This window comes from Pristis pectinata, chromosome 6, assembly GCF_009764475.1.
Source record: "Pristis pectinata isolate sPriPec2 chromosome 6, sPriPec2.1.pri, whole genome shotgun sequence".
In the NCBI taxonomy this organism is placed as follows: Eukaryota; Metazoa; Chordata; class Chondrichthyes; order Rhinopristiformes; family Pristidae; genus Pristis; species Pristis pectinata.
Genome location: NC_067410.1, coordinates 108707277 through 108719675, shown reverse-complemented (window position 1 = coordinate 108719675; position 12399 = coordinate 108707277).

Genomic DNA, 12399 nt, shown 5'->3' with positions numbered 1-12399 from the left:
AACTAATCCCTCCGTTTTTATCCTCTCCCCCATTTTTGCCCCCTTTCTCTCAACTCCCCCATCCCCCAATCTTCGGATCCTAAGCATCCACTACTCGCACAGTTCACCCACAGGTTCCCACCTCCCCTCTCCTGCCTGGTTCTGGTTCCATCTGCCATACACCTCTCCCCTAATGGTCCCCATCCTCACCTCCTCTACTTATCAGAGTCCAACACTGGTGTCCCTTTGTGTTCCTGTTTATCTCCCTCCAGCGGCCGTCTCCAACCTTCACCTTCCTCTTCCCCCACCTTGTTCTATCTGCCTCTCATTTTCTCTCTCTCTCCCCCTCTCTTTGTCTGCCTCCGTCTATCATCCACCTGTCACTGTCTCCCAACTCCACCCCTGCTCACCTCCCCTACCTGGATCCAACTGCCCATCATCTTTCACCCCTCCTCAGTCCACGAATCACCTCGGGCTCCTGTCTCACCACTCCCTTTCTCCTCTTTGTACCGGCTATCTCCCCTCTCCACTCTCAGTCCTGATGCAGGGTTTCAACCTGAAATGTCAACAATTCCTTTCCCCAGACAGATGCTGCTCGACCCGCTTGAGTTCCTGCAGCAGATTGTTTGTGCTCCAGATTCCAGCGTCTGAAGTCTCTTGTGTCTCCATTGAAACTAATCGCATATTTAGTCCATCCTTCAATAAAAATCATTCTGATTTGTGATCAGATTCTATATCACTGCTACCTCCCATGTTCCTTAATACTTGACAAAAAAAAACAAGTAATCTCTTTCTAAAATTCACAATTGAACAGATATCTGATGCCATTTGCGGAAGAAAGTTCCAAATTTTATGTGTTTTTATTATGTTTAGAACATGACAAAGTATTTCTATCAGCTTCAATGCCGCTGTTATAAGACTATTGAACGGTCCCCTAGTATGATAAGATGGTCTCTTGACCTTACAATCTCCTCATTATGGCCTTGCACCTTATTGTCTGCCTGCACTGCACTTTCTCTGTAACTGTATTCTGCATTCTGTTACTGTTTTCACTTGTACTACCTCGATGCACTGTTGTAATGAAATGATCTGTATGGATGGCATGCAAAACAAGTTTTTCACTGTACCTCAGTACACGTGACAATAATAAACCAATTCAATTCAATGCAATGCAATTCAGTGCAATTCATTTCTTAGCTTTATTTGTGAAAGGCCTCGGCCTCAACTCACTGCCAGTGAAGATTACTGGTATCCAATGGTCTAGGTGAGTGACCTGGAGATATTTTTTAATTCCACCTCAGCAACTGAGGGATTTAAATTCAAGCATTTAAAAAGCAGAGTAAAAATATATTCTCAGTAATAGTGACTGTGAAACTGCTGATGTTTGCAAAACCCATCTGGTTCACTCATGGGAGGGAAACCTGTTGTCCTTACTCTGGCCAAATGTGACTCCAGCCCCAGCAACATGGTTACTACTTAAAAGGTCAAGTAATCCATTGGATTTAGGAAAGGTTAGGGTGAGGCAATAAGTGCTGGCCTAGTGAGCAACACACACATCCTGCAATCAAGTATGTAAAACAGATGGACTTCCATGAAGAGCGTTAACAAGCTTGGGTATGTGATTGCTTTGAACCAAGAAAAATAGTTCAAAGTCACAGTGGGTAAAAGTTCTTCCCATTCATTCTCATTGAGCATCCTGACCTTGTTCGGGAAAACCAGTGTCCAAACATGATAAGGTAAGATAAAATAAGATTTCTTTATTAGACACATGTACATTGAAATGCACAGTGAAATGCATCTTTTGCGTAGAGTGTTCTGGGGACAACCCGCAAGTGTTGCCATGTTTCCAGTGGCAACATAGCATGGCCGCAACTTCCTAACCTGTACGTCTTTGGAATGTGGGAGGAAACTGGAGCATCTGAAGGAAACCTGCGCAGACACGGGGAGAACATACAAATTCCTTGCAGACAGCGGCCGGAATTGAATCTGGGTCACTGGTGCTGTAATAACGTTACGCCAACCGCTACACTACCGTGCCTGCCCACTGTCATGCCTGTATGACAAGAAGACTTCAGAAAAGTTGCAAAACAACATGGAGACACAAGCGACTGCGGGTACTGGAATCTGGAGAAACAAACAAGCTGATGATAGAAGAAGGCAACATCTATCATCAAGGATTCCCCACCATCCAGGCCATGCCATCTTCTCACAGCTACCATCAGGAAGGAGCTACAGAAGCCTAGGACATAGTATGGGGCCTTCCCATAGTATGGGACACAGCACAGTATGGGGCCTTCAGCCTATGATGTTATGCCAACTATATAAACATTCAATCTCTCCCCCTCTCTGCTTCACCTCCCATAACCCTCTATTTTTCTTTCATCCATGTGCCTCTCTAAGAGTCTTGTAAATGACCCTATTGTATCAGACCCCACCACCTCCCTCCCTCACTGCCCCCCCAGCAGTGTATTACAGGCACCCACCACACATCTTGAACTTTCCTCCATGCACCTTAAATGAGTGACCTCTAGTATTGGCCATTACTGCTCTGGGGAAAAGATGCTGGCTGTCCACTCTGTCTATGCCTATCATATTCTTAGATACCTCTATCAAGTCTCCTCTCATCCTCCGTCTCTCCAAGGAGAAAAGCTCAAACTTGCTCAGCCTCTCCTCATAAGATGTGTTCTCCAGTCCAGGCAGGATTCTTGCCGATTTCCTCTGCACCCTCTCCAAAGCTTCCACATCCTTCCTATAGTGTGGCAACCGGAACTGAACACAATATTCCAGATCTGGTCTAACCAGGGCCTTATGAAGCTGCAACATTACCTCTCTGCTCTTGAACTCAATCCCCCAGTTAACGAAGGCCAGCACACCATATGCCTTTTTAACCACCCTACCAACTTGCACGGCAACTTTGAGGGATCTATGTACTAGAGCCCCAAGATTTCTCTGTTCCTCCACACTGCTAAGAATCCTGTCACTAACCATGTACTCTGCCTTCAAGTTCGATCTTACAAAGTGTATCACTTCACCCTTCTCCAGATTGAAGTCTATGTCCACTTCTCCACCCAGTCTGCATTCTGTCTCTATCCCGTCGCAACCTACAGCAACCTTCTGCACTATCTACTACACCACCAACCTTCGTGTCATCTGCAAACTTACCAACCCACCCTTCCACTTCATCAAAATCATTTTAAAAAATCACAAAGAAAAGGGGTGCCAGAACAGATCCCTGTAGAAAACCACTCATCACTGACCTGCAGGTCAAATACTCCCCTTCAGTAACCCCCCTCTGCCTTCTGTGGTCAAGCCAATTCTGAATCCACGCTGCCAATTTTCCATGGATCCCATACCTCATGACCTTCTGGATAGGCCTAGAATGGGGAAATTTGTCAAACGCATTGCTAAAATCCATGTATACCACAACCACTGCTCTATCTGATCAACCTGTCTTCTCACTTCGAAAAACACTGTTAGGCTCATGAGGCACGACTTGCCTTTCACAAAGCCATGTTGACTATCCCTTATAAGACTATGTATCTCCAAATTCTCATAAATCTTGTCCCTAAGTATCCTCTCCAAAAGCTTGCCCACCACTGACGTAAGACTCACTGGTCTATAATTCCCAGAATTATCCCTTTTAACTTTCTTGGACAATGGAACAACGTTAGCCATCCTCCGTCCTCCGGTACCACTCCTGTGGCCAGGGAGGACTCAAAGATCACTGTTAACGCTCCAGCAATCTCATCCCTCACTTTCCATAGTAACCTGGGGTATATCCTGTCCATCCCCGGGACTCATCTGTCCTTATGCTTTTTAATCACTCCAACTCTGTGAACTCCAACACTGCGAACTCCAACACTGCTAGCTCCAACACTGCTAACTCCAACACTGCAAACTCCAACACTGTTAACTCCAACACTGCTAACTCCAACACTGCGAACTTCAACACTGCGAACTCCAACACTGTTAACTCCAACACTGCTAACTCCAACACTGCTAACTCCAACACTGCGAACTCCAACACTGCGAACTCCAACACTGCTAACTCCAACACTGCTAACTCCAACACTGTTAACTCCAACACTGCGAACTCCAACACTGTTAACTCCAACACTGATAACTCCAACACTGTTAACTCCAACACTACGAACTTCAACACTGTTAACTCCAACACTGTTAACTCCAACACTGCGAACTCCAACACTGCTAACTGCAACACTGCAAACTCCAACACTGCGAACTCCAACACTGTTAACTCCAACAACTGCGATCTCCAACACTGCTAACTCCAACACTGTTAACTCCAACACTGCGAACTCCAACACTGCTAACTCCAACACTGCGAAATCCAACACTGTTAACTCCAACACGGCTAACTCCAACAGTGGTAACTCCGACACCGCTAACTCCGACACCGCTAACTCCGACACCGTTAACTCCGACACTGCTAACTCCGACACTGCTAACTACGACACTGTTAACTCCGACACTGCTAATTCCAACAGTTAACTCCAACACTGCGAACTCCAACACTGCTAACTCCAACACTGCTAACTCCAACACTGTTAACTCCAACACTGCTAACTCCAACACTGTTAACTCCAACATCTGCGAACTCCAACACTGCTAACTCCAACCTTGTTAACTCCAACACTGCGAACTCCAACACTGCGAACTCCAACACTGTTAAATCCAACACTGCGAACTCCAACACTGTAACTCCAACAATGCTAACTCCAACACTTCGAACTCCAATACTGTTAACTCCAACACTGCGAACTCCAACACTGTTAACTCCAACACGGCTAACTCCAACACGGCTAACTCCAACACCGCTAACTCCAACACTGCTAACTCCAACACTGCGAACTCCAACACTGCGAACTCCAACACTGTTAACTCCAACAATGCTAACTCCAACACTGCTAACTCCAACACTGCTAATTCCAACACTGTTAACTCCAACACTGCGAACTCCAACACTGCTAACTGCAACACTGCAAACTGCAACACTGCGAACTCCAACACTGCGAACTCCAACACTGCGAACTCCAACACTGCGAACTCCAACACTGCTAACTCCAACACTGCGAACTCCAACACTGTTAACTCCAACACTGCTAACTCCAACACTGTTAACTCCAACACTGCTAACTCCAACACTGTTAACTCCAACACTGTTAACTCCAACACTGCAAACTGCAACACTGCGAACTCCAACACTGTTAACTCCAACACTGCGAACTCCAACACTGTTAACTCCAACACTGCTAACTCCAACACTGTTAACTCCAACACTGTTAACTCCAACGCTGTTAACTCCAACACTGCTATCTCCAACAATGCTAACTCCAACACTGCGAACTCCAACACTGTTAACTCCAACACTGCTAACTCCATCACTGCGAACTCCAACACTGTTAACTCCAACACTGCGAACTCCAACACTGTTAACTCCAACACTGCGAACTCCAACACTGTTAACTCCAACACTGTTAACTCCAACGCTTTTAACTCCAACACTGCTAACTCCAACACTGCTAACTCCAACACTGTTAACTTCAACAGCTACTTCCCTTCAACCATTCAATTCTGCAGAACCCTAATCACTACCTCAGTACAGCAACATCATGACCACTTTGCACTACAATGGACTTTGTTCTTTTTGTTCTAATTGTGTTCTTTCTTGTATAATTTTGTACAATTTATGTTTTTCTTGTGAATGTTGTGTCATTCTCTTTCTCTTGGACTTTATCTTATCACGGACCTTACCTTTGTTCTCTCCACCTTTCTCCCTTCTCTGAGAGGTGTTAGAATGTGAGTGACAGGACCTGAAGCTCAGGGTCACCTCCTGTCACCGATGGTCTTCTGCAGGTTGGTCACGCAATTGAATTTGGCTTCTCAGTGTAGGGTGGACCACACTGTGAACACTGAATGCAGTGAATTAGATTGGAAGAAGTGTGAGTGAATCTCTGCTTCTTCTAGAAAGACTGTCTGCATCCCTAGGACAGTGGGAAGGGAAGAGTTATGGAATCCTGTTGAAGGTGGCAGATACTATGGAGAATGATCTATTGAATGTGGAGCCTGTTGGGGCAGAAAGTGAGAGCAAGGGGAACCATAATCCTTGCTCTGTGTTGGAAAGGTGTGACAGCAGATGTGCAGGAAATGGAACAGATGTGGTTGAGAACCTTTTCAACATTGGTGGAAGAGAAAACATACTTAAAGTAGAAGGAAGACATCTTGGAAGTGCCCAGATGTCCAACTTCTTTACTAACTGTGCTTTGCCCCCTACTGTGGTCGAGAGGCTTCGCACCTGCATCTCTGCCATTTCCCACACCTCTGGCCTCACCCCCACCCCTCCCAGACCCAACAAGCATAGGGTCCCACTTGTCCTCACATTTCATCCCACCAGCCTACGTATCCAACACATCATTCTCCGCCACTTCCGCCATCTCCAACGGGACCCCACCACCAAGCATACCTTCCCCTCCCCGCCCCTTTCTGCCTTTCTCAGGGACCGCGCTCTCTGTGACTCCCTCATTCACTCCTCCCCCTCCACCCATCCTGCTCCCACCCTGGGGACCTCCCGCTGCGCCTGCCACAGGTGCAACACCTGGCCCTACACCACGTCCATCACCTCCATCCAGGGGCCCAAACAGTCCTTTCAAGTGAGACAGAGATCCACCTGCACCTCCCTTGATATCACCTACTGCGTTTGGTGCTCCAAGTGTGACCCCCCTCTACATTGGTGAGACCAAATGCAGACTAGGTGACCCTTTCACAGAACACCTGCTCTCCGTCCGCAGCTGCAATCTGCATCTCCCCGTTGCCGGTCACTTCAATTCCCCCTCCCACACTATCACTGATATGTCAGTCCTCGGCCTCCTCCACTCCTAGGAGAATTCCAAGCACAAGCTGGAGGAACAGCCCCTCATTTCCTGTCTTGGAACCTTGCAGCCTAACGGCATGGACATTGAATTCTCCCACTTCAAATAATCCCCACACCGTCTCCCCCCATCCCCCACACCCACCCCTATCCATGTCACTTCTTTTCTTCCCCTTCCCAGCCTATCTCTCTTTTCTCTATGGCACTTTTTGCCTCCTCACCTTTGCCCCATGCCCCAATGGATCTGCTCTCCCCTCCTCCCCCGTACCTGTCTATCGCTATCTCTTACCTGCATCTACCTATCACCTCCCTGTGCCCACCCCATCTCCCCTCTTTTGTCCACCTATCACTGCTATGCTTTTCCCTCCTATATATTGGGCTTCCCCTTTTCCTATCTTCAGTCCTGAAGAAGGATCTTGACCGGAAACGTTGACCGCCTGCTTTTCTCCACTGATGCTGCCTGACCTGCTGAGTTCAACATAGTGTTTTTTGTCAGGTGCCCAGGTATGCCTGGAGTTTGTGGATCCTTTGGTTGTCTAATTCCAGAAAGGTCCCCACAGACTGGAAAGTAGCAAATGTGACCCCACTATTTAAGAGAGAAGGGGGAGATAAAATGGGGGGGCTATCGATCAGTTAGCCTGACATCAGTCATAGGGAAATCCCTCTGAACTGGAATAGAAATCATCTTGAGGAACTTCTTCCTTCAGACTGAAGTATTTAATGAAGTATTGCCTATGAAGTATTTAAATATTTGAATATTCAAATACCCTGTTTATGCTTTCCAAATATATTACATCACATTTCCCTTGACTTAATTTTATGCTCACCAGACTTTTCCATTCATAATTTATCATGAATTCCAACACTGTTTCTCATTGACAGTCATGGTGCTAGTATTGGTATCATCTAAAAACATCTTTACCATGGCAGCAAATTCAATTCTCTCTTGAAAAGAGAATATCTATTGAAAGGGAACAAATAGACATTATGGTGCCCAGGTATGTCTGGAGATTGTGGGTTCTTTGGTTGTCTAATTCCAGAAAGAAGTTCCTCAAGATGACTTCTATTCCAGTTCAGAGGGATTTCCCTACAACTGATGTCAGGCTAACTGATGGATATGGAGAAATAAAATAAAGCAATAGGGCTCTGAGGTAAGAACTAAGGAATAGGATGGCTAAATTGTTCTTGTAGATAACTGTGTGGGCTGATTGGGCAAATTATCTCCTTCCATGTTGCAACAATTTGATGAATGTTTTCTGCACTTCTATGAATATACTGTGTTCCTTTAAGTGATAATTTATACCAGCCCACTTCCAATAGTTAGCCAACTTGCTATTTGCTTACTGTCATATATTAGCTTGGTCCTTTACAACATTTCTACAGAAAGTTATCATATTAACAGCTGCTTCCTTCCTCTGTTTTATTCCCCGAGGTACAGTTTATCTTATAAAATGCTGGACACCAAATATGCTTCCTCTATATTTATCGTATTCAAGATTTTATACTCCTATTCCTTAACTTCAATCATAGAACAGTACAGCACAATACAGGCCCTTCGGCCCACAATATTGTGGCCCACAATCTCTGCATTTTCCTCCTTGATAGAATAAGTAACGGCAACTGGGCCAAAACATTTGGAGTATTAAATAGAAGGTTTTAGGGTTTCTACTATTTTTAGAATCATATTGATCTAAAATCATCATTTGAAAAAAAAGTAGCTAACTTTGCACATCATAGGAATCTCAGATGTTGTGAACTCTGACCAGAAAGACAAAATAATGTAATAAGGTCCTCAGAATACTTTTGCCATCAGTTGGTTTTCACGTGCTGGGAGATAAACTAATGAGGTTCATTGAGTAAAACAAAGCTCCATCATGGCCTATTCCATCATGAACTGAAAGTAATAATATAATTCCATCCTAAATAGGAGCATAGATAGGGTGAGTGCATGCAGTCTTTTTCCCAGGGAAAGGGAACTAAAAACTAAAAGGCAGAGGTTTAAGGTGAGAGGGGAAAGGTTTAAAAGGGACCTGAGGGGCAACTTCTTCATGCAGAGGGTGGTCCGTGTATGGAACAAGCTGCCAAAGAAAGTAACAAACAATCTGCCGGAGGAACTCAGCAGGTCGAGCAGCATGTGTGGGAGGAAAGGAATTGTCGATATTTCGGGTCGAAACCCTGCGTCAGGACAGAAGCTCGACCCACCAAGTTCCTCCAGCAGATTGTTTGTTGCCCCAGATTGCAGCATCAGCAGTATCTTGTGTCTTCCAGAGAAAGTGGTTGAGGCAGGTACAATAACAACATTTAAAAGACAGTTGGATAAGTGCATGTATAGGAAAGGTTTAGAGAGATACAGGACAAACATGGGCAGATAGGACGAGCTTATGTGGGCACTTTGATTGGCATGGATGAGTTGGACTAAAGAGCCTGTTTCCGTGCTGTGTGACTCTGTGACTCCAAGCCTTATCTTGAAATGTTCCAGGAGAGCATGTCTTGTTCAATCAAAGAGCATACAATTGATTTAGATTCCTTCACAAGGACCAGAAGAATCAACTACTAAATGAATTTATCTGTATTTCTGAGATTTTATTTGTTATCCTAATTAAAAACCTGGTGGTGTGGGACTTCAGGCTTCTGTACCTCCTGCCCGATGGTAGCTGCGAGAAGATGGCATGGCCTGGATGGTGGGGATCTTTGATAATGGATGTTGCCTTCCTGAGGCAGCACCTCCTGTAGATATTATTGATGGTGGGGAGGGATGTGCCCGTGATGTATTGGGCAGAGGCCACTGCTTTCTGCAGCTTCTTACATGTGCATTCGAATTGCCATACCAGACTGTGATGCAACTAGTCAGGACACTTTCAACAGTACATCTGTAGAGGTTTGTTAGAGAGTTTGGCGACAAGCCAAACCTCCTTAACCTCCCAAGAAAATAAAGACGATGGCATGCCTACCTTTTGATTGCATCTATGTACTGTGCCAAGGACATGTTAATGCGCAGGAATTTAAAGCTGCTGACTCTCTCCACCGCCGACCCCCCAATGTAGACTGGTGCGTGTTCACTGTCATCCTTCCTGAAGTCAACAATCAACTCTTCAGTTTTACTGATGTTGAGCGAGAGATTGTCGTTAGCGGCACCACTCAACCGAGTGTCCTATCTCGCTCCTGTAGCAGTTAGATACAATAGTTAGTAAAGATTTAGTAAAGCAATCAAAGGGAATGGAGAGAAAGCTGGAACTCTGATGTCTCGTGTATCCCAGTAACCTTACACCCCCTTTCTTATCAATCATCTATCCAGCTTATTCTTATACCCAAATCTGTGTACAAAGACTCACAACAAAAGAGAACGTCTCATCTGTCTTAAATGCTTATTCCCTTTTTTTTAGACAATCCTTTAGTTGTACATTACCTCACAAGAGGAGATATCTGATCTTGAATCCTGTCATGACACGGGAGATACAAATCTACTTTAGTTTACTAAAGAAGCTTCCATAAAGAAGCTACATGAATGATAGAGAAATTGAGTGCATCGTGGGAGGGAAGCGATAGATCTTAGAGCAGGATAAAATGTCCGCACAACATCGTGGGCTGAAGGGCCTGTACTGTGCTGTAGTGTTATATATGTAGTTATATCAGTATATGGAAACACATGTATTCACTGTGATGTTACAGTTCTCATTCAGAGGTGGTAGATTCATGTTGCATTCTGTACAGATGAGTCCAAAATCTAGGTTGGCCTTTAACCTCGTCCCAAGGAGGTGCATTCGTTCAGATGTAATGATGAAATGAGGTCCTACCTGCCCTTTCAGGTGGGCATAAAATATTGGATAACAGCACTTTGAAAAATATTGTGCATTGTATGAAATTTATTCTCCCCTGAACACGAATACAAATTATCAGGTCATGACAAGATAGATCAAGTCATAGAGTCAAAGTGTTGAGGTGTTTGCTCTCATGGGAGAATCTCAAATGAGGAGATATACTACAGTTACAAGACTAGGATGCAGTGGTTTGAAACTGAGATGTGCAGGAATTTCTTCTGACAGAGGGTGGTTGATCTCCAGAAATCTTTACCTCAGAGAGTTGTGGAGGTTAAATAACTGGAGGTATTTAAAGAGGGGGCTAGATACATTTTTGAAAGATTGGGCATTATTGCACCCCTTGCAGGAGCTTCCGGTACACAGTCTGGTGTTGCATTTCCTAGATCACCATGGTGACTACACTTCACAGTAACAGCATGCCAATATGTTTTTTTAAAAAAATAAGGTATTATTTAAAATAAAGAGAAACCACATCAGCTTGGCTATTTTCCAACTTAGTCAACATGTTAGTAGAAGCTTTCAAGGTAATGGTTACCACTGGCCTTCACTTCGCAAGTTCTGGTTAAGAGAGCTCTGGTTGCTCTGTGTGGTAACGCATTCGTACAACCTCAGCATTGTGGCTCCAAACTTGGTCAATGCAAGGAAGTCACAGAGTGGCTCACTCCTCAAAGTGCGGGAATGAAGAGCAGAAAGCAACAGAAAGAGGAGTGGTCAGCACATTGTTGTGACAGTGACTCCTCAGTCCCTTTGGGAATTTTATATGTGGCAGGCATGTCAATGAAGATTCATGCGGCAAATCAATTTCTCCTCCCCTGAGCATCAACAAGCAACTTGACAAGTCGCCCAGGGACATGTCACCGCACGCTCAAATGAGAATTAAAAATCTGTGAAGCAAATAATCTTTGTGGTCACCATCAAATGAATGAGAGGAGATGCTGGAAATACAGTTGAATGGTCTCAACCCAAAATGTTAAATGTCCATTTCCCTCCACAGATGCTGCCTGACCCACCGAGTTCCTCCAGCAGTTTATTTTTTGTTCCAGAGTCCAGCACCTCTTGTGTCTCTGCTGGAAGTACGTGGAAGCTCAGACACCATCTACTGAAGAGGGAAACAGTATTAATGGTTGCACAAGAGACAGCGGACGCTGGAATCTGGAGCAACACACGATCTGCTGGAGGAACTCAGCGGGTCGAGCAGCGTCTGTGGGAGGAAAGGAATTGTTGACATTTCGGGTCCAAGTCTCCACCTCTCTGTCACTCCCTCCATAGCCTCCTTCCTCCACCCTGACCATGAACTCAAGTATTTTCCTAATTTCTCTGTCTTCCCTCATAACTCACCTATTTATTCCTCCTCAGCAGATAATCACTTTACTTCCTGCCCCCACGCTGGCTGGAAGTAATATTTAAACCTTTTCCCCTTCCTTTTCGAATCTGCTTCCATTATCGCCTCCAAATGCAAAACTTTTCACACCTTGATCCTTGCAAACCTTATCTCCAATCTCCCTATCCTAACCTTGAACACACCTTACCTCTAAAATTCATGCTCGTCTTTCCCTGAGCTAAATAGCAGTCCCACCACTTAAGTTCCCGACTCCATACATGGATGTAAAATACTGTCAGAAATCAAAAAAAATATATATAAAAAAAACCGAATACTTTCAGCAGGTCAAGGGGAATCTATAGAGGGAGAAACAGAATTAAGAATCAGGCCAA